General features: G+C 40.1%; 2 pseudogenes; one reads left to right on the top strand and one right to left on the bottom strand.

Annotated features, from left to right (window-relative positions):
• Nucleotides 1–24,148, top strand: part of LOC144467048 (uncharacterized) — a 472,102-nt pseudogene that overhangs the window by 438,008 nt on the left and 9,946 nt on the right.
• Nucleotides 10,367–11,613, bottom strand: LOC144466998 (uncharacterized; annotated as a pseudogene).

Consider the following 24,148-nt stretch of genomic DNA (forward strand, 5'->3'; position numbering starts at 1 on the left):
TAAAGATAACTTTATATTTCTTTCCAGCAAAGCGACAATATGTTGCCTCATACACGATGTTGACTTACCTTAAAACAGATGTAGACATCATTGTTAATCTTAGTCACGTTGAGTTGATGTTGTGGTCTAAGTTACCGCACAACTTTATCCAAAGGAGACACTTTTCTTGGTTGAGATGTGGTTTAGGAAAGGGTAAAAAATACACCTCGTCGCCCAGTGTGACCATTTAAAAATGGTCGAACAGTGTGCATGTACCCCATGCACACTGTTCGACCATTTTTAAACTTCAAATCTCAGAAAAAGTTCATAAAACCAAATGAAAGTGACTCTGTAATGCATTTCAATCAGGAGAGACAGGGGTAAGGAATAAAGATCAAATTTAATGCAAAATATAGGTGTACAGATTAACAGATGATTGTGCTGATGAGATTTTAGTCTTTGGCGCTTAGACACCACAGGGAGATTATTTGAGATCGTGGGACATCTCCCCGTGGAGTCTAGACACTGGTGGTGGTGGCTGATGACTTATCAGATGAATGATGAAGCGAAATGAGGCTGCATCCAAGGAGACTGTGGTGATGGGGAGGTGGAGGGTATGCACAGCAGTAGCATGAAAGGACTGCAGGCTGAAAAAGAGCCATATTTAAAATGAGGAGCAGTGAGATGATAGGCTGGCGGAGAAGGTGTGTCGCCGTGCTATTGGTTAATTGTACATCACCTGTAGAAAAGCTGATGACTCAATTGACAGCCCCGAACACTGAGAGCCAGAGATAGAGAGTGAGCATGCTTACGAGGGGTGAATAGCGGGATGAGGAAGAAAGTTACAGACTAAGCATGAAAAGTATTGTCTTCCTGCCTGACAGCCAGAGATAGAGAGTGAGCATGCTTGCCAGGGGTGAATAGCGGGGTGAGGAAGTTACAGACTAAGCATGAAAAGTATTGTCTTCCTGACTGAACTTTCGCTAGAGCTTCATTTCAATGGACGTCCATGCAGAGAATGTCCGAGTGTATGGGAATGGCTATATGCACTGTGATATGTTCATCAGGTTGTGTGTATATGAATGTTGTGTGTGTATGAATACATGAACATGTGGATGTGTGCATGTACATTGTTGCAGCTATTGCAAATTCACACTTGTTTACAAATGACATCTGAATTGTTCATCAAAATTAAGTATTATGAGCTATTTTAGACTGCTTATCATTAAATGTAATAATTATAATGAATGCAATTAATTAAGGTTGACTACAATCAAGATGGTCACTAATCTTTAGACAGAGACATATCAGTTATCATTTCTTTCTGACAAAAGGGAAAGTCAGCAACCAATCATTCTATCTTAGATTTAACTGTCATTTCCTTTGTTGTCATCTTTAATGTGCGCTTTTGTGCTATATTGTGACGTCACTGCAGGGCCTCAATAGTCACTCTTTGTGTTGAGATGAGTAAGAAATTATTTTGTCTCTTGTGTAGTTTTTCTGAAAAGCAGGCAAAGGCTGAACACTGCCCTGTGAGTTCAATGGAAATGATGTTGACAATGTGTCTGGTGAAATCAGATGCAGTAAAGCCTTAACCCTAAACCTGTAGAGGCAGAGCTATGACACTGTGGAAGAAAATGCATTTTTAGAGGCAAAGAATAATCTGAGTTTGATCTGACCTCAATTATTTTTTATAACAGATTTTATTTCTGTGTCATCAAAATCCAGCACTGCACATACTGTAGGACATGCAGGACATACTACAAGGATGAGACAAATCTACATGCCAGCAGCACTAACAAAAATCTGGTAACCTTGTGAAATACAGACAAGAATTGAACAACAGAATAGAACAACAGAAAAAAAAGTGACCAGACTCATAAGGAGTTTTACATTTTACTTAATTCTAGCATGAAGATTGTAAAGAGCTGGAAGTCCGGATGACCACTGCCTAGGTGGGGTAGAACTGTGTTTATGTAGGTTACTGTTAATTACTGGCAATTATAAATGATTTTATATATATTTTTACAACTTTTGTCAAGCTTATTCTTTGCGATTTCTTTGTAGTTATGCACAAATTATTGGGTAATAGGTTATTTTCTGGCTGGTGGCTACTGATAAGTTTTGCAAAATGGTTTCTGCTCACTGTTATGGTGGTTGTTAAAGGCTGTGATGTCACTCACCCATCCATGTATGCATGGGTGCCATCAAATAATATATTGCCAAAAAATTGGACAAAAATGTAACACTGACTTTATAATTTTGTGAAAAACATCACCATGGTTGATAGTTTTATCATGGTTTTATTTGGGAGATGAGAAATTGTAATTTCTTGTAGACAAGAAAAAAATGATCACCTTTTATAGTTTGTTCTCATCCTAAGCAAGGACTGATTCACACACTTAACACACAATCTAGATTTAGATAGAAGTCTAATATACAGTAAACAACATTCACTTCAGGACAAGAGATCTCAAATTACAATCACTTGCATGCTAACTCAGAGTTTTTTATTTAACACATTATTCAACATAGTCAAAGGACCTCAGATAATTCTGTTGTCACCGACATGTAGGTGATAGGTGGGTTTATTGTGCTCTCATGGCTCAGCATACTGAAAAACATCATTTCTTCCACCAATCCTGACAGAGTGAACTTTCTAGCTGAACAGGAACTCACTTGCCTGCATTCCTGTCCTCCCCTGTGTCACGTCTCATCACCTAGCTGACATCCTGGCTCAACTGATGCAATTGACAGGTGACAGTGAGCACACACCCACAGATGAAACCTCTTTTCTCCCTCTCTAAGGCAGCAACTTTTAGGGTTACCTGGTAAACAGTTGTCTAATCTGGCAACCTGTCAAAGAAATGCATATCCTCATAGATTCCCATCTTAAAATTATAGACTGTATGAAATAATAGACATAGCCACTGTGACCACCCATTGGTTTGTGGACTCCCATTTTGAAGCCTGAGTGATGGAGCCAGAAGTGACCAATGTTGGATGAGTGGGTGGACATAATAATGCCAGCTGTTAGCTTGATTAGCACTTTTTTCACTTAAAGTATGAAAACCCGGCTTAAAAACATTTAAAACAATAATGGCATTAAGTTGTAAGATATGTTGAACAAAACCCAACATCTGGAAAATGTCATAATGGTAATGTCCACACAACATGAAATTCTAAGTCCAGTGTCTTTCTGACGCCATATTGACCAATGGTATTAGCTATGTGGGGTTCCACCATGGTTATCTAACTAACGTTGTCACCATGGTAGCTACTGGTCAATGGATGGTACCCACCTGTTACTCAAAGCGTATTTAATTTTGCTTAACTTAAAGCATTAGTTACATTTAATGGGCTTATATAAAATGTCCTCCCCTGTGAAGTTGCTATTAACAGGGAAATTAGCTCTAGACACCAAAACTGTTTTTTGCACCAGGCTGTAAACATGTTTATTTCTGCTGTAAAGTTGGGCATTTTAACACAAGGGTCTCTGATGATTGACTCAATTCTGGCCATTTGGGAAACTGCAGTTTTTCAGCACTTCAGCACTGGCCTTATTTTTTAGCCTTAACTGCACGGGGGATAACTTTTTATATAACTCACCCATTTTATATTTATTTAGGGCTATTACAACGCGTTCTAATTGCAACTTATCCAATACTGCGTCTTTCTCAGTGCCGTTCACGTCCATATATTATGCACTAGGTGGTCTCCTGCATCTGTTGATGACGTCCTGGGACAGTATGTCATTTAACACCTGTTAAATGCATTGTGTCTTCTCTAAATACACTTCTTATTTCACCGGAAATGTACAGATTCTGTTTGCACTTGGTTAGGTTTAGAAAAAAAACATGGTTTGGCTTAACATTCATGCGGAAAACGATCACCGCGCTGCCGGGTGAAAGTCAGGGGTCTGTTGGACCCATCCACCATGCGTCTCACTGGCCCTCTAGGGACTTTCCAGCTACTTATATTAAGTAAGCATTTCAAACTGACGCCCTCCAGTGGCGTATCATACTGTTGCAACAGATGCTGTCCGGTTGCATCATTAATTGACGCTGCTTGTCCATGTATCATTTGCTGCAAACAGGTGCCATCTGGCTGACCAGTGGCGTATCATACCACCGCAAAAGGTTCCGTCTGGCTGGACTGGAAAAAGATCAAGGAGAACATTATCATCTGACATCAGAGACCATCTTTAAAAAGAGATTGACCATACCATCTTTACTGCTTACTTGTAAAACACACCATCTGCCTTCAGACAACAAAATGATTTTTCTGGACAAGCAGTGTCACCTTTTGTTGTCTTGTTTATGTCATAATTAATTGTGATTGGTTCAGCAGTTCGATTCTGAGAAGACCAGTGATGTGACTAGCTAAGAGTGTATTTATTAATCACCACACCCTCTGATCTGTATTCCCTACGTGCATAGACTCTGTGCACCCAACAATTACCACTTTGTGAATGGTTTTGTTTGTTTGTTTATTAAGATCCCCATTAACTTTTGCAGAGCAGCAGCTATTCTTCCTGGGGTCTATTCAATTTCCACGTGACAATACAAAATATCCATGTCACAAACACAATACAAAATACATACACATTACAGCACACACACAATATAACAATACATACACATTACAAAACACACACACTACAACAATACATACACATTACAACACACACTCCCACACCAGTTCATGTTTACATCTATTCCATCAATTCATCAATCTATACAAGTACGGGTACATACGTACGTACCAAGAACAACACGAACAATACATTAAAGCTCCTCCATTTTAATCTATCAGCTTTTAGAAATGTCATTACAATAAAGATGTTGATACACTTTCAGAACTTCTAATTGATGAAGTTTCTCATTAGGTAGTAATCTTGTAGTTTTATTTTAAAATTTGTCATGTTCTTCTGTTGAGTGATATAATTTGGGAGTGAGTTCCATTCTTTCATTGTTCTATACATTACCGTCTGTTGCCCAACTGTATTAAATTTAGGTAAGGTAAAACAACCTGCATGTCTTGTTGCATAATTATGCATTCCAGCACTAAAAGACAGTTTTTCATGACATATCATAGGCCTCTTGGCTGTAATGACATTTCTCATAAAAACCATCAAGAAGTATTTTTATCTGTTTTTACAACCACAAAAGGTTTTCATGCATTTTGTTCACATTTGTCCTCAATCCACAAGCCAGAGCAACACGTGCTGCTTTGTTATGAACTATTTGCAGTTTTCTTATATTTCCTTGTGAAGCATTGGACCAAACAATCGAACAATAATCTAAATATGATAAAACCAAAGCTTGAATCACTTGCTTAACAGTAGTTTGTGTTAAAAAATTTGAGCATCTTTTAACCATTGACAAGGTATTTCCCATTTTCATTACAACCTTCTGTATATGTTTGTTCCAAGATAATGTATTATCTATTATAACTCCTAATAGTCTCACTTCATCTACTTGTTTCATTGACATATCTTGGAAACTAAGATCAAGCTTTGGATTTAATCGTAATGAATAGTTTGATCTAATTACAAGTAGTTTTTGATACATTTAAAATAAGTTTATTACTATCAATCCACTCCACCACTGTCTTTATCTCTTCATTCAAATTTTTATTTAAGTTTTCAATTGTTGATTCTGCTAAATAAATAGTGGAGTCATCCGCATACATTGCAATTTGAGCTGTTTTTAGTACTAACGGAAAATCATTCGTAAAAATTGAGTACAGAAGTGGCCCAAGGCAATTTCCTTGGGGCACTCCGTACTTTACTTGTTTAATATGTGAATTACTTCCATTGAAATATACTATTTGATGTCTGTCATGTAAGTAACTCTTAATCCACAATAATGCAGAAGGAGAAAATCTATAGTATTTTAATTTCTCCAACAACAAATCATGATCTAAAATATCAAAAGCAGCTGAAAAATCTAAGAACACTGTTCCTATTATTTTCCTCTATTGCCTTATACCAGTCATCTATCATTTGTGTTAGAGCAGTGGCAGTCATAGTGGCAGTTATATGCATGCTGAAAATTAGTTATTGTTACAGGTTATTGTTTGAAAAATGAGACTGAATCTGTTCATACACATATTTCTCTATTATTTTACTTAAAATAGGTAATAAACTTATTGGCCTACTATTTGATTCTGAAAGCTGCAACCATTTATTTTTTGGTATTGGCACAATTTTAGATGTTTTCCAAGCTTGTGGACACTTATTTTCATTTATACTCTGATTGATAATATGCGTGACCATTGCGTGAGGGACAATAAATGAAGCTATGGGCTTAAGCAATTTTCCATCAAGCCCATCAACTCCAGGTGGTTTGTTCTTATAGGTCATTAACATTAATTCAACTTTTGTGACACTAACATTTTTAAATTCAAAATTACACTCTTTAGCCTCCATGATCTGATCAATTAATATTGCTCCAAAGGCATTATTCTTGTGTTGAACTGTACTTTTTAACTTATCAATCTTTGTTATGAAATAATTATTTAAGTGATTTGCTATGTCCTTGGGTTAACCCTCTCCAGTGTCTAAACAAGATGAGGTGGACCTAGAGTTTACCTTCAGTAGATAATTCAATTTGAATCAGGAGAGACATGTTTTTTGGCTAGGAAAGAAAAATATTTAATTACAAATGCACATAAGAATGGAATGTGAAAATGTGAAAAGTCTATCTAGAAAACAGGGGATGTGAGATGAACATGGAAGGGAAGTGGCAGAGGGAGGCTTGGATAGATCTAACCACCGAGATGAAGCTAGGGTGAAATGGCAGGGGATGAGGTCATATGGCAGAGGGAAGGCTGGGATGGCATGATTCTGGAGGCCATGGTGTCTATATGTTGAATGAAATAAAAGGTCAACTAGGACCAACAGAAATGAAAGATCATAGACCAAACGTAAATTAAGGTCAGAAGACCAAACTCAGGATAATGCAAACAAAAGGCAAAGGTGGGGCAACCAAACATAAATTAAAGTCAGCAATTTTCAGCATGACAGCAACAGAAATTAAGGGTCTGATGACCAAACTGAAATTAACGTGACTGGTGTGAGGTCCTAGTGACCTGGGCCTATGTATGCAGAAAATAATAAAAGATCAATAAAGACCAAATGTAAATAAAAGAAAATTTAGGTCATAAGACCAACTCAAATAAAATGGTGAGAGTAAAATAAGGTCCGGCGACCAAAAAGAAATTAAAGTCATCTTGACAAACAGAAATTATGGTCCGTCAGCCGAAAAAAAAATACTGTGTATAAGCATGAGGTCCCGTAGACCTGGGTGCACAAACTGTAGTCCTAAAGACCATCAGTAGAAAAAATAAAAGGTCGGAGGGCCGAACAAAATAAAAGGTCACATGACCAAACAGAAACTAAGGTCGGAAGACCAACTTAAATAAAATGAACAAATTAAAATAAGGTCCGACGACCAAACATAAATTACGTCTGATATGACAAACAGAAATTAAATGGGTCCCACGACCAAAGAAAATTAAGCGTTGCAGGGGAAACATTCTGAGGCGGTACAACAACCTTGGTGTGGTGCATGAGGTCCACAGACCATGAGGGGGCATTTGCATGAGGTCCTGAAGACTGGGGGTGTTAGAGCATACAGCATAGGGGTCCACAGATCATGATGGGCATTTGGGATGAGGACTTGAGACTGGGGATAGAGAAAACATAAGGATTTGAGTGGGTGAAGTGAAAGATTTGAGCAGCGGGGTGCATTAAAGTAAATGACTTGAATGGCTTGAGCAAAAGGTCTTACAACCTGCAGAAAATGGCAAAACGGGAACCTGTGAGAGATAACCAAGGTGAATTTGCAGGAGTGAAAGAAGCTGAGAATTAGATGAAGCTAAGAGATTAGGAAGGAGCGGTGCTCTAGGCATAGAATAAGAATAACAGACGAGACAGCCCTGAACGGGGCCACCACCAGCTATATGCATAACTTACTGAAAATTAAGGCTTGAGAGCTCTTTGGTTTGCGAGAACGGTGTTAGTGTCGGGGCGAATGTAGGAGGTGAATGAGGATGAAGACCAACGCCCCAGTTGTTGCAGGGATGATGATGAAATGCCTTGATTGGCAGCAGAAGTAGCGGCACCAATCCTGAAAGAGTGCCCTGAATAATGCTGAAGGGATAATTTGCTTTTGATGAGGACTTGCGTTAAGTAGAAATTAAACCGAGATTTTGATAAGGGGACATTCTCAGAGATGAGAAAAAGTGGAGAGGGAGTGTTGGTTTTAGGTCTAAGTTTTAGGTAATTTAACATGGATAAAAATGGGCAGAAAGGAGAGTCGATGCGGGCAACTAATACGGAGGGTGTAGTGAATTCACCAGCTCTAAGGAAGGGATAGAAGGCCAACAGAAATGGTATTTTTTCTCCCTTTATTGATGCCCTTCTCGACTCAGTGTTCCTGAGAGCTGACAACATCTTGTGTAAAATAGTGAGCGTGATGGGATGGAAGGAGAAGCTTTAGCTATGCCTTTTAAAATGAGTTTTACAGCTGGGTTGGCAAATAAGCTAGGGAAAGAAGGGTCGTAGCATTTTATATTAAACTGGATACCAGCAATCAATCCGCGGATGTACTGAGGTTTAAGGTGCCTGACATCCATACAGTAACAAATGAAAGCACAGACTGTATTTATTTTAACAGGTTTAAGAGGAAAGCATATGGACATACAGAAAATCGCAAATGTGCACCAAGCAAAATCATATGTTTTTAGAGTTGAAGTAGCTAAGCCCTTTCTCATGTAAAACTTGGCCGATTCTAAATATCTGGGCATGAGGCCTTGGTTCAATGCAGAGCTAAGACTTTGAGAGGGGAAGTTGAACTGGCACTGAGCTGGCTTCTGGGCAGATGCTCCGGAAAGTCTGAAATTTGAAGTGGGAAAGTGAATCAGCTAAAGTGTTTAAGTGGCCTGGCACATGATGGGCTGTAATGATGAAATTGTGACTGATGGAGGACCATGTAATGCTTCTCATGAAAGGCATGACATCTTTTGATGAAGAGCGCCCTCTGTTAATGATGTCGACCGCTGCTTGATTGTCGCACAGAACTGAGATGCGCTTGCGTTTCCAATTATGACCCCAAACGTAACATGCTATGGCAATGGGATAAATTTCAAACAGCGCTGAAGATGCCTTAAGACTGTTAAAGGAGGGAGGCCAGTGGCTGGCAAACCACTGGCCCTGGAAGAACCCCCCAAAACCCACAGATGGAGCAGCATCCGTGAAAAACTTTAGAGAATCTACGGAATGCACCAGCTCGTCATAGAAGAAGGTGATGCCGTTCCACTGATCGAGCAGGTGAGACCAGAAATGCAGGTCTGAACGGCAACCTTCGTCTAGAGAAATGATGTCGTGAAGATTTGGCACAGAGGACGCAATATCCAGTAACCGAGAAATAAAGGATCGCCCCTGAGGGATGACGCGCATGGCAAAGCTCAGGTGGCCGAGGAGGGAGAGCAGCTGTCGCTTTGTGATGTTGTCGGCATCACAGAAGGACTTTGAGATATCGCAGATATGCTGCAATTTCTCGGCTGGGAGGGAAGCTTTCATTTCAATAGAATCGAGAGTGATGCCGAGGAATTCTAGGCGTGTATCTGGACCTAATCTACTGTCAGGGGGACGCCAAGAGCCTGGAAACTAAGTTTCAGTTTGGACAGAGAGGAGCCGTCATGATGGGGGTCTATGAGGAGAAAATCATCGAGCAGATGGAGGACGGAGGGGATTCTGACTCTGTTTAACAGTATCCAGCAGAAGGCCTCCGAGACTAAGATGTATGGGCTGCTTCTGCACCCAAAAGTCAGGCGGGTGGCGAAGTAGTATTTTTTTCCCACCTGATGCTGAAGAGATTCCACTGAGATGGGTGAATAGACACTGTTTTAAAAGCATCGGTAATATCAGCTTTTGACTGCCAGGCACCGTGACCTGCAAGCTTGATTAGTTTGATGGCGTTATCTACAGTGGCATAATCAAGGGAGAAGGCTTAACGCTTGTGAACGGGCCGGAGCACGGTGCAGAGAGATCAAAAATAAGCCTTTTCTTCCCTGAATATTTCCTAGTGGCTCGACCAATTGGGCTTGAACGGAACACTGAAAAAGGGGAGGACCTGAAAGGGCCGATGACGTAACCTTTGTTTACCTCTCTTTCTAGCAGCTGGGAGATGGTATCAGGCTCATTGAGGGCGGACTGAAGATTTTTTGCATCGTATGAGATTGATGGGGAGGAGAGAACTCCTACTCTGAAAGCCCTGAGTGAGGCCTGTGAGGAGATGATCTATGAACACTGAATCAGAATGAGAAGACAATTCTGCTGCTAGAGACTGTACATTTATTGGAGTGGAAGGATGAGAGTTCAGAATGTTTTTGAACCATGTTGAATTGCTCGCTGAGGAGGAATCCGGGATGATCTGGCGTGTCGGGGGCAGACTGACCGAGGGTGAGCTTCTTTGCAGTAGCTGCAAATATGAAGAAAACTGCAGTTGGGGAATGAGCAGACATTATAATTAAAGTTGCTGCAGATTTGCTTACTATTAAAGTGCTCCACCTGGCGCCCTGGCTTGTCGGATTGAGGCTGGAACCCGAGCCGAAGCAGCGAGGGAATCCCAGCGGAGGGCTGGAACGGGACAGTGGGGCAGAAAGGGGAGATGTGGCCTGGGGTCCCGCAGGAATTGCAGGAGATGATTTGGGAGCCTCCGGCGATCATCACTAATAGTTCCGTGTCCAGAACGGACCAATCCAGGCGAGTATTAAACTGCTCGATATACAGCACGGCTTTACTGGAGAAAGCTTTGTGGTACTGGTAGAAAACATTCCTACCATATTTAAGATTCAGATCACAAATGAGGGATAAGTAGGAGTCTAATTCCTGCCTTCTCTCCGGACAGAGCAGATTACATCCCGGTAAATGCCGAAAGCTGCGACAAAATGCCTGATTGATAGGTCTCTGCATAGACGGGGATCAGCTGATTTGAACACCGCAGTGATGTCTCCACTGGAGGCAATGGCTTTATCGCACTCGGGGGAGGTCAGGATGAGGCTAACGAGATTAACGTCTCTGCCTTGGTGGATTTTTGCTTTTAACCGGGGAGATATGTTAGAGGCATATGGAATGTATGGCCTACCTAGAGGAAGGGCTGGGACAGCTGTGGCCAGAGTGTGATGTGAGGCTCCGGGAGGAGTGGATGTAGAGGGCTGGCTGGGCGTGAAGGCTGGCTGCAGCATGGAAGCCTGGACCCTGGATAAAGTCACTGAAGTCACTGTGGCTGAAGTGGTTTCCAGAGCCCGGAGACGAGGATTGATGTTGTTCATGGAATTAGCCAGGGACTGCAGAGTGGAGACCAGAGCATTTTCTGAGGTGCGCGAGGAGGAGAGAGCAATGGGAGTGGGAGAAGGAGGGAGAGAGGCGATGTTTCTCTTCTTTGGCTGAGGAGTTTTAGAAGGTCCGGATTTCCTGGTTCTTTTGCAGCCGCAAGCTGGCACAGCGGAGGACCCGGCTGGAGCGGAGGATGCTTGAGCAGAGGGAAGAGGGGTCTCTGCTGGATCGTGGCGTGTGGCTGCGGAGCTGAGAGAGAGGGAGGCCTGGGGCTGGAATAATGCCATGATCTTGAAGCTGAGACAGCAAGAGTTCGAACTCATCCGATGGAGAAGCGCCGCGCTGCGCAAGGCGAGTACTCCTGCGCCGAAAGCTCGGGGGAGTAGCAGCAGTCTCCGGCAGAGTGACTAAGTCGGGATCAAATCCTCCGGCACTGGATTGAGGTCGGAGTAGGACATTGGGATCAGAGTGAGCGAGAGGATGCAGCACAAGGTAAGAATAGCATGAGCCATACGCGGCGATTCTGCCTAGAATGACAGCTGAAAGCGGCAGAGGAGAGAACAGATTTAAAATCTTGTAGTGACGACCTGATTGGCTGATGGAGGCCGTGGCTAATTACGATAGGACAGCAAGAAGAGTGCACACCCGGTGGCAGCTGATTGGAGGAAGCAGTGGGAGTGAGAGAGGGAGAACTGTGAATGAATGAGCATGGACAGGTCTTCCTGATTGAACTTAAGCTGAGCTTCATTTGTTCCATAACTGTTTACTGTCATGTTTTGCTTCTTGCACAACATTTTCATAATATTTTTTTCTTTTTCTTCTTGTTCAATTTAGAAACAACATTTCTTAATTTACAGTATACTTGCCAGTCTGATTTAAAATTTGAAGATCCAGTAATTAATTTAGCTTGATCTTCTTTCATATATTCTTTGAGTTCTAACCACGGGGTATTGGCATTCCTCACTGTAAATTTCTTTATTGGAGCATGGTAGTCAACAATCTTCATTAAAGTTTCATTGAAAGCACAAAATGCCTTTTCAGGATCAATTTGCAAAAATACATTAGACCATTCGGCATTTGTAATATCTTTAATATATTTTTCTTGATCAAACCATTTATATGACCTTTTTCTGATTACTTTCGAACCTTGCTTAGGCACATTAGTTTTTCTGAGTATTGCTATTAAATTATGGTTGCTACAACCAATAAGCACAGATATAGTTTTAGAACAAACCTCCGGGTTGTTTAACTATATATGATCAATGCAGGTTGCGACTTGTTTACCATTGCTCTTTAAACATTTTCTCGTGGACTTGTTTATGACTTGTGATAATCCACAGGATGCACACACATTCATGAGTTTCATTCTCATCGGACAGCAACTAGAGTTCCAATCAACATATATATCACCCAAAAAATAAATTTTATTCCTTATAAAACTAACTCATTCTAGCATACCACACACTTTGTCCAAGTACAGCATGTTACCATTGGGAGGTCTATAAAAACATCCTATTAATGTTGGTTTTAGTTGTTTTAAACAAATTTGCAGCCAGAGAACTTCAATATCCGGTACCACTAAATCTTGTCTTACTTTGACAGGTAAATGACTTTGAATGTAATATGCCACACCCCCTCCATAAGCATTTCTGTTATTTCTAAAGATATTATATCCGTGTATCATCAAAGATGCATCCTCAAATGTAGAATCTAGATGAGTCTCGGATACCGCTAGTATATGTAGATTATTTGAAGATAAAATATGCGAAATATCTGTCAGTTTATTCCTGATACTATGTATGTTGATATGGGCTATCCGAAGACCCTTTTTAAGCAATTTAAATGATATTTAATAAATCTAAATTATTCAAATGTTTCCATCAGACAGATGTGATTTCGGAGTAAAACAAATTACATTTAACAACTACATTTAAACACATCTCAACACACACAAACATCAATTCACACATAATTTTGTATTGTCACAAAAGTGTTACACCGATTTAAGAAAGCCAAACTCAATTTCTGGACCTCCACGTACAAAACTTAACACAAGCACTTTAGGCCACTATACTTTATTTCTACTAATTTTATAATACATTAAACTAATATTTAGAAGTCATAAAAGACAAGAATGAGAAATAAGAGTTTCAATAAACTGAAATAGGCTACATCTTACTTTACACTAAAACTCTTATAAATTAATTGTAGCCTCCATCAATTATAAATTAAATCTCATAGGTTGTTTTATCCTTAATGACAGAAATCACATCACATTTTAGAAATCATAAAGGCTAACCTTTGATAAATTAAAGTTACTAAAGTTAGGAGCCTCATAGGAGACTCATGTTCATTATTTAATTATTTTACCATCATTAGAATTTAAATTACTCAGTGTTGACTGTCTCTTTAATGAACAAATGAAATTATATTTATACAAGGTATTTTATCTCGTTTATACCATCAGTTCTTAAGTTTTCGACGTTTCACTTCGCACATGTCATGTGCATGTCAGCCTAAGAAGTGTTGAGAGTTCATTCCCATTCTTTGCCCATAGGTAAGTTTATATACAGATGTCCAATGTTTGTGTGCACGAGCATATTTATTGTTCATAATGAGTCAGCTCTATAGCTAATTCTCACCTGCTCACCTCTCCCTCGTCCTTCTCATCCCGACCAGCTGGATGTGATGGTTGAATGTTTTGATTGAAGTACCTTTCTGCTGTTTCATTGTCCTGGAAATGTTTTGTCACCCCATCAAAAGTTATAAGAGAATTGCAGGATGAATCAAGCTGTTTTTAATCCCTGCTTGACATAATTTAATTCTCATGTCTTTGAACTGTGCTCTTCTCTTCGCCATTTCCGCTGTCAAATCAGGGAATATTTTTATTTTCATGTCCTTGTATTTCAGCACTTTTTCTTTCTTTGGAATGTCCAAAATTGCCTCCTTGACCTGATACCGCAGTAGTCTGACAATCATGGGCCTGCAGCCCGATTTCGTTGCTGGTCTCACTCTGTGCGCTATTTCTACTTCAGGTAAGCAGGGAAGCTTTTTCTCTTTGAATACCTCTTTCAGGAAAGACAACATGAACTTAGGCGGATTTCCCTTTTCAACATCTTGATCCAGGCTAAAAACTCTGATATTGAATCTTCGTTCAACCAGTGCTGCTTGCAGCTTTAATTCCTTTTGCTTCTGCTTTAGAAAGTGATATGTCCATAATCTCTCCTTGTTTCAGAGCCTGTTTTGCCAATGAATCAGCAGTGTCATTGCTCTTAACTCCTCTGTGAGCTAGAATCCACATAAATGTTATATCAATATTCATATTTTTAAATATGTAAAATTATTCATATATTTCATCAACTATATCTTGCCTATTATTAGATGCAAATGATTGTAATGTCATTATTGCTGAACATGAGTCTGTACAAAGAATGACCTTTTAAATTTGTAATTCCTCTATCATCTATGGTGCTGTTGCGATTGCCACCATCTCCACTATATACACTGACAAATGGTCTGATGTCCGTCTTTTAACAGAAATTTGCAGGACTGTGATACTTACAGCAAAACCTGTTCTGCCTGTGTTACTATCCTTGGATTCATCAATATAAACTTGAACATGTGCTTGATAGAATTTTTTTAGCCTGTCTTCTACCAAGATTGCTATGTTTCCAAAATCTTTGTGTATGTGCTATTTTTCAAACATACAGAGATCAACTATCACTGATGGAAACAGCCAGGATGGTGTTACTGGTAATGGTGCTGTAGAGAAGTATCTTTTCTCACTTAATTTCATGTCTGTAGCCACTTCTCACTGCTCCATGCAAAACAGTCCTGTTTGGCCCTTTCTCTCTCCCAACATAAGAGAAGTAATTTAGTTGTAGGATGCCTACCTTCAGAATGCCCTTGAAGATTTGCCCAGTTGGTCATCCTTAACTGTTTTCTTCTAATATGCAGTGGCCATCTCAACCTGGAGGGCAGACACAGGATAAGATCTATTGTTTTGGTTAACTCAGGGGCACAGGTAACCCTTGGGGTTTTATTTAGGGTTTCAATTAATGTAAGCGTAATTCTTTTTTGGAAAGACACATAAGTGGGTAAATATAAAAGCTGCTGGATATGATCAGAACAGGACAGATCAGTTGGTGGGGCAGTCTACAAGGTTAGGAGTTTGTGTATGATGACGCAGATCGTCAGCCTACAAGCTCGTGTTAAGGATTTCCTTCTGTCATCAGGATGGACAAATCTGCTGTTAATCAACCCACCAATCCTCCAGCATGTTCCCAGTCTTTTCAGATACGGCAACCAAGTGGTTTGAAATATTGCTAATGGCATAAATAGAACTTATGCACTCATTAAATGTTCCTTTGAAGTCATTTCAGGCTGAACTGCTGGTGTTCCTGAAAAAAAAAAGTATGTGGATCCTATTTTGTTCATTGTAGATAAGTAAAATTAGGCCAGTTAATGTGTGCAGCAATATTTTACCTTTTATCATTTGGCTTTAAAATGAAAAGAAAAGAAAAGAAATATGTAAGTAACAATTCATCAAGATTAGAAAATTCAAGATTCATACATCATTTCTACAACGTAAACTAAATCAGCCCACTAATCTGGCCTAGTATGACTGAAAAAAAAATGGCTGTCTTTGCAGTTGCCGATAGTACTTTAAATTCAGCCCATAAACACAAACATAAAAGAAGTGCTGACTCAGGGGAGACTGGGAAATGTTCCTTCTGCTCTCAGTATGCTCCATTTAGAGGAAAACAGCCATGTTCTCCATCACTAATGCAGCGTTAAAAATGAGTGATAAAAGTGGTCTGTCTTCAACCTATTTGACCAGACCTCTATTCAGAGACAACATTTAATGTCCTGCTTAGTTGTTGCATACATAAAGTCAGACACTTAAATAACATTGATAACAAGTGTGTATCCTTTACAACTTTTTATTTGTAAGTATGGGACAAACAGTACATTGCAGCTCACCTGTAATACAGTGCAATACTGTCTGACTAGACCTGTAGTGCTGGGAAATAATCAGTAAAATGAGCTAATCTAACATGTTCTTTACTTCAAAACACTTTCATATATCACATGTGTAATTATCTGGACATACACTCTTAATGCACTATGGGTAGGGGTGGGGGAAATAATCTATTTTTAAATGCATCGAGATTCTGTCTTGAACGATGCGAGCATCGATTTGGAAAACTCATAATCGATTTTAATTTTATTTTTATTTTTCAAATTACCGTAACTCCTCGACCATTCACGCTATTGAATTCCAACGGATTCTGAAAGCTGAGAAGCGGAGCTTCATTACCTGTGGAGGGGGGTAGGGAAGTGAGCACAGCAGGAGGAGAGTGACAGCTGACGAGGAGAATGCAAGTTGGACTGATTTAGCGGTTTTGGTGGTGTTTTCTTTGTAAATAATGTTTAGTGTTGTAAATAATAGTATTTGTGGTTTTTTGAGAGCATTTGAGTTTGTTTTTGTTTTCACTATAGTTCGTAGTTTTGCCATTGTTTGTCTTTTTTTGCAATAGTACGTGTTTTTATAGTTCATAGGTAGTTATAATCAGTTATAGTTTTGTAAATAGTGGAGGAGAAATGTCGAGGGGGTCGACGAGGGACAGGAGAGTCCCCTTGAGATGTGTGGATGAGGAGGATGGACTGGAGGAAACGGGTGGAGTGTAGTCATCTCAACCACAGTAAGTAATAAAGTTTGTATGCACTGGATATGTATTCCCAGCTTTTTTACAATAATGTTTTTCAATATCTAGTGTAAATTATTAGCTAAATTATTGGCTCGTTTCAGAATTGAGAATTGTTTTAGAATCGAAATCGTTGCTCTCAGAATCGGAATTGAATCGAATCGTGAGGTGCCTAGAGATCCCCCCCCCACTCCTAAAGGCCCAAATGCACTGAAAGCGTCTGACACGCATGTTTTGAAGTACACTCATTGTTTTAAATGGCCAAACACGACACGCGTCTAATTGCCTTGACGCCTCATCTTCGACCTCGTCTTGATTTTGGAGCGTCAAATGAGGACCCAGCGACCAGAGCTGTTCTTTCTGCAGCTGCAGCACCCGTTTTGAGAGAGCTAAAATGAATAAAAAGGTAAGGATTTTTAATTGTATGCTATTTCATGATTAATGACCTCATTTGCGTCAGTTTCCGCTCCAGAGAAAAGAGCTAAAACACCCAACTAAACAAATTTAATTCTTCAGTTGGCATAGGGTTATCATTTTATCTTTATCTTTATTCCTTTCACTTCATCAAGGTATGATGCTCTAGATCAGTGTTTCCCAACCAGGGGTACGCGTACCTCTAGGGGTACGTGAGCACATTGCAGGGGTTACATGGAAAAATTAAGAATTTATTTCTAAGATAATAAAAAATATTCTCCGTCATTTCATAAGTCCGTCAATAAAATGGTACGTGTGCGCTATGACTTGTGTCCCTGGGGAGACAATAACCTGTGGCACAGCCATACCAAAATCTGCAGGAACCTGTTTACCTGCAGGTAAATATGGATAAATGGCTGAAACGTCCAGTTGCTGTGGATCCAGGAGGGGGAAAGGAGCCCGCCGACAAACGCAAGAAAGATGCCAAACCTAAACCAAGGCAGTATAGTGAAAACTATATTTTATATGGATTCACTTCTACGTCTGCGGACCCACCGCAGCCTCAGTGCTTCTTTTGCGGTGAAGTCCTGGCAAATAACTCCATGAACCCAGCCCATTTACAGCGACACCAGAGCACCAAATACTCGGAAAGTGTCGGTAAAACTGAGGAATTTTACAAACGTAAGCTGTCGGAATTTAAGTCAAGACAGACTGTAATGATGAAAGCCACGAGTGTGTCAAGCAAAGCACTGGAGGCATCTTACGCCGTATCTCTGCTCGTGGCGAAATCAAAAAAGCCTCACTCAATTGTTGAAGAGCTCATTCTCCCTGCAGCAGCAGTTATGGCTGAAATTATGATTGACAAGAAAGCAGCCGACACACTCAAGAAAGTCCCCCTGTCGAACAACACCGTGTCCCGTCGGATTGATGATATGTCGGTTAATATTATTGGACAAGTGGTGAAAAAAATGAAACATGCCGGTCAGTTTGCTTTGCAGCTGGATGAAATGACAGATGTGAGTGGTGATGCTCAGCTCCTGGCTTTCGTTCGTAACAAAGATGTGTCGGACATAAACGAGCATATTTTATTTTGCACAAAGCTGCCAGGAAAGACAACCGGGGAAGAAATGTTCCAGATTATAGACAGCTTTTTCAAAGAACACGATCTACAGTGGAAAACCTGCAGTCACATCTGTACTGATGGCACAGCTGCGATGACGGGAAGTGTGAAGGGACTTTTTGGACACGTAAAAAAGGTAAATCCCGACATTAAATGGATGCATTGTATCATTCACCGCGAAGCACTGGCAAGTAAGCGAATGAGCCCTGATTTAAGTGCTGTTATGAATGATGCTGTGAAGGTGATAAATTTCATCCAATCCCGGCCACTGAATCACAGACTGTTTGAAACTCTTTGTCATGAGAGCGGCACAGAGCACGAACAGCTATTGCTTCACACGGATGTCCGCTGGCTGTCCCGTGGGAAAACACTACTCAGACTTTATGAACTGCGCAGTGAAGTTTCTGTGTTTCTGACGCAGCATCTGCATCCTCTTGCTGTGGTGTTTGAGGATGCTGAGTGGGTGGCGCGTCTGGCGTATCTCGCTGATGTGTTTACCAAACTTAACGAACTCAACCTGTCGCTTCAGGGAAAGGAGTCACACATCCTGAAAATGTATGACAAAGTTAAAGGATTCACAAAAAAGCTCAAACTATGGGAGAAGAAATGTGATGAGGGAGATGTCAGCTGTTTCCCACTACTTGATTCCCATCTTGCCACCACTGATGTTGCCAGGGGTCCAGTGGTCAAACTGGTGCAAGCACATCTGTCCAAACTCTGCACGGATTTCAGCCAGTATTTTCAGGACATTGAAGAAAAGTCAGAAAGACTGGATTGGGTGAGGAACCCATTTATTGTGAGTGAGAGCTGCAACAACCTTCCTGCAAGGCTGCAGGAGCATCTGATGGATTTATCATCTGATCAGGGACTGAAAATGACATATGCTGAGAAGACATTGACTGAGTTCTGGTGTGATGTGGAGAAGGAGTATCCTGAGCTGGGAAAACATGCACTGATTGAGCTTTTGCCTTTTGGTTCTACTTATATGTGTGAAGTGACCTTCTCAGCTTTGACACACATTAAAACCAAGCAGAGGAGCAGACTGGATGTGGAGAACAGCCTGGTAACAGCTGTTTCCACACTGCCCCCAGAACTATCAAAGCTTATGAAAGACAAGCAAGCTCAAGTGTCTCATTAAATCTCAGATGACTGAAGAAAAGAAAGTACAACTGATACAGTGAGTTTAAATAGTATTCTTGTTAAGTGTTTTGTTCCTGATTTTTAAAGTTTAAATGCCTGTTTAAAGGGGACATATTCAAAGAAGCTCCTTTTGTGGTAAATGTCATAAAAGTTATATATAACAAAGGCAGGTTAATTATTTGCTTTGTATTTATTTATTTATTTATATTACTTATTATTTTTATTTATTCTTGTTTTTTTCTAATTTCAACTTAATTATTTTTCTTTAATAACAATATAATCATAATATATTAGTATTAATAATACAGTATTAATAATACAAATGTTTACTATAATATTATTTCTTATATTTATCATTTTTATTGCCTTGAAGGCAACATAATTTTATGTTTAATTTGAGTTAAATAAGAAGATAATGCCTGAATATTAATTGTTCAATTTAAGAAGATGAAATAAAATGACTTGCGTTGAATATTCAGTTGTGTTATGTTCTACTTTTGGAGAATCATGAACACGTATGAGTGAGGGGGTACTCATGGTATGACAAAAAGGCTCAAGGGGTACACAAGACAAAAAAGGTTGGGAACCACTGCTCTAGATGAGCGCAGACGCGCTGCAGCCTCATCCATGTCTTTAAAGAGTCGTTTCTGACTCGTCAGAACTTGCCATTTCATTCACAAATAAACAACCAAAAACATCATCAAAAGGTTTAGAAACAGTTGTCCTTCTTTCTGACTTCAAGTTACTTCATTAATCAACTCAGGTTTATATAAGTTCATTCACACAGACCACGCGTCACTGCTCTCAATTGTTTGGCCACGTCAGACAAAAATTAGCCAAATAAAAAATCAGAGTCTATCAAGAAAACAATCAGTGGTGAAATTCATTTCAAGACACTTCAGGTAAACGAATAATAGGACTAGGGTGACAAGATGAGAATGGGTGTAATTCGGGATGGGGAAGGGGGGGGTGCTTGACTGGCATGACATGTTAGCTTTTAAAAGCAACAATAGATGTAAAAACACACAGAGACAATGCATCTGTGATCAGTTCCCTAATTTAATTTTAACAATTTTTTCAATCTTCTCCAATTTCTTGTTTTTATTTTATGGAAGTGATCAATGTAAGTGCACTTGTCCTAGAACCGCCACGACGGTCTAACAGACCGTTTGGGTTTTTATAATGCAAATAACTCTGTTTAGATAAAACCTACAAGTTTCTCTTCCTATGACGTTTCCTAAAAATGTGTCTTGTATGTTTTCTGAAGTGATGAGTTACAAAAAAACATTTTGTTAATAGTAAAAAACAAATGTAATCTCAACAGTGACTGCGCCAGCCGGCGGGACTGCGGTGCTTGGAGGGGCGCCCTAATCCTGGCGGTCCTCGTGTAAAGCACCATGGACAGCGCCTATGCATCTATCGCTGTAGCGCAGAGGCTCTGATGCCTGAGTCAGAGCATGTGAGCGGAGTTGGAGCTGGAGCTGCCTCAACCATAGGTTATTGGTAGGAAGAAAAATGGCTGCTGACAAAACTGTCACTGTCAACTGCCTCCAAGCGCCGCAACGATCTGCCATCATATGTAACTTCATTGTTTATGCTGCCCGTGTGCTCAGAAGCGCACAATGAATGCATTTTTGAGTAATTTCCGAGAAATTATGATAAATAAAAAAAAAATGTTACAGACTATAGAATAGGAGACAACCTCTCCAATGTCTCATGTCAATTAATTAACACTATTTGTCGGCTTTTTATAATGCCTGTTTTTCTTTTGCTGCTGCTGCGCTGCTGCTGCGCCGTGTCTCCAGTTGAAAGTGGTGATTTGCTAAATACATTCTACAATAATGAATTAGATTAACTTTTGGTCTATAATATTGTTGGCTATATTACGCATTTTAATACAAAAAAAAACCCTTAAGAATAAAAGAAATAAACACCGAAATAATTAGTGGAAACTTTTTTTTTAATGATTCTCCTCCTCTCTGACATACTAACACACAGACACACACACACACACACACACACACACATTGAACACAATAAATATTTGGAAACGAAAATGTATGCTTTGGTGTACTTTTACAGAGTTTTGCAATATGTATAGCCTACCTGTGTGTATGTATAATTTTCAGCCGCTGCCGCAGTCGGAGGTATAAATGCTCAGACAGATGCATTGTGTCTGTGTGTTTTTACATCTATTGTTGCTTTTAATTTGCAGTTATACTTTTAATGAAGCTGACATGTCATGACAGTCAAGCAATTGTAACTGAGCGATGAAGTGATATCAAAGGGGCGAACCGAGTGATAGCGAAAAAAATAAAAAGTCCGGTGTGAACACACCTGTAGGCTGAAGGAGCCAGGAATCGAATCGCTTATTCTCTGATCCTCCGATATTACAGCCCTCTCCACCATTGAGCAATAGCCGCCCATGTACAAAGACAGTGTCCATGCAATAGCAGGTGTGGGCTCAAATCCAGCCTGCAGCCATGTAGAGTTCAATATTGTTTTTGCACCCAGCCGGGGGTCCATAGACTTTTAATATATTGTCAGTCACTTATGTCAGTGTTTTGTCTCCTTACTGCTTAATTCTAGTGAGGCTAAACTGATTGATAAACAATTGTATACAGGCTGCAAAATGTTGTTTATCAAAACGGAATATACTATTGGTTTGAACATAAGGGATCATGTAACTTATGTTGTTCCATTTTACATTTGATGATGTCCTCCCCCTTTCTCTTTTGCAAATGTAACAGAGTGACTTTAACTCAGAGTACATTTTAACTTATCTACTTTTTTTTTTTTTTTTTTTTTTTACATTTACGTAGGTTAATTTTTACACAAGAACTTTTACTTGTGTAAAAGTTCTTAAAAGTAACAGTACTTTAACTTGAGAACAATATTCTAGTAAGCCAGCTGACAACACACCACATGTGAATTACAGTACCAGGGGTTCCACTTCTCTTGTGGTGCTGGCTAATCACCTCCCCTCACTTTAAGCCCCTGTGCCTGTGCAATACTAAGTAAAGTGTTATTGCACTGGTTGATTCCCATAGCAATGACAAGTGAGCCATAATTTCATTAAGTCTGGAGGCCATTATGGTAGAAAAAAAATATGGCAATTCAGACCGATATACATGGAACCACTGGTCCCTCAGAGCACACAGATGACTAACAGCTCTGTACTGCAATAGGTCTACAGTATAACAAGGGACCGTACCTATGTTCTCCTGGGTCCTATGTTCCCTCATAATATAGGGACCGGGTGCAGAACATAGGGGGGAACATAGGACCCTTTTTCCAAAAAAGGGTCCTATGTTCCCCAGGTCCAGTGTTCCCCCTGAAAGAAAAATGCACTTACCTCATGTGATCACGTGATTCAATGCCCAAAGGCGCAAACAACGCTCCCCAACAGTCACATATATTTAGAAAGCGCACATTTTCTCCACTATAATTGCCAAATTCCACAACAAATAGCCTATGCAGGGCTTCCCTGATTTAGTTCAGCATTTTCCTGCATAATTTAATGTTGCATATAAGATATAGCCCTTTTTCGTAAAAAGGGTCCTATGTTTCCTCCTACGTTCTGCACCTGGGGAACATAGGACCTTTTTTCAGAATAGCAGGGAACATTGGGGAACATTGGACCCTTTTTCAGAAAAGCGGGGAACATAGGACCCTTTATACGAAAAAGGGTCCTATTTTCCCCGGTTGCAGAACATAGGGGGGAACATAGGACCCGTGGAACATAGGGATAGTAGTGGATAGAACATTTGGCCGTTTGACAGCATGGAAGGACCTGTCATCTTTAAATTCTCTGCTGTAAGCATTTCCTCTCACACTTCTTCCTAACAGAATGTCCATGCCAATGTCAACCTCATTAAGCAGACATGTTGGTGACCACCTCTGACTGAAACTGATACCTTTATTGTGCAGACAGCTTCACATTCAGTCTCCCAGACAGACTGACTGGACCCTAGGGACAGACAGTAAGTGGAGAGGGAAAGCAGAGGCCTCTCTTTGTCTGAGCTTTGTCTCCTCTTTCACACCAAACTGTAATCTCATCTTTGTTGATAATAACACACACACATTAAACCTCCACCCACTAAACAAGGAAATGACCTTGTGACCTGATGAGATTGAGATGACTTTGAATTATTAATTTGAGTCTTTCCACATGCCAGACACACAGGGACAGGCAGAAGACATTGACTGACTGCAGTGTTTTCTGACTGGCTGGACACACAACAGCATTGAGGGCGTCTCATCAGATCGATATGTCTCCCTCTGTCACTGAACTGTAATAATGGTGTTACTAGAATTCTAAACAAATGGGAAATTATTTGGGGTCCATAATGTCACAATTAAACTGCAGTCCTCATAGTGGTGAAAGCAGATTTAGTTTGGTTTTGCACTGGTGCATTTTGATGGGGTCAGCTGGGCATG

The sequence above is a fragment of the Epinephelus lanceolatus genome, chromosome 15, assembly GCF_041903045.1.
Source record: "Epinephelus lanceolatus isolate andai-2023 chromosome 15, ASM4190304v1, whole genome shotgun sequence".
Classification (NCBI taxonomy): Eukaryota; Metazoa; Chordata; class Actinopteri; order Perciformes; family Serranidae; genus Epinephelus; species Epinephelus lanceolatus.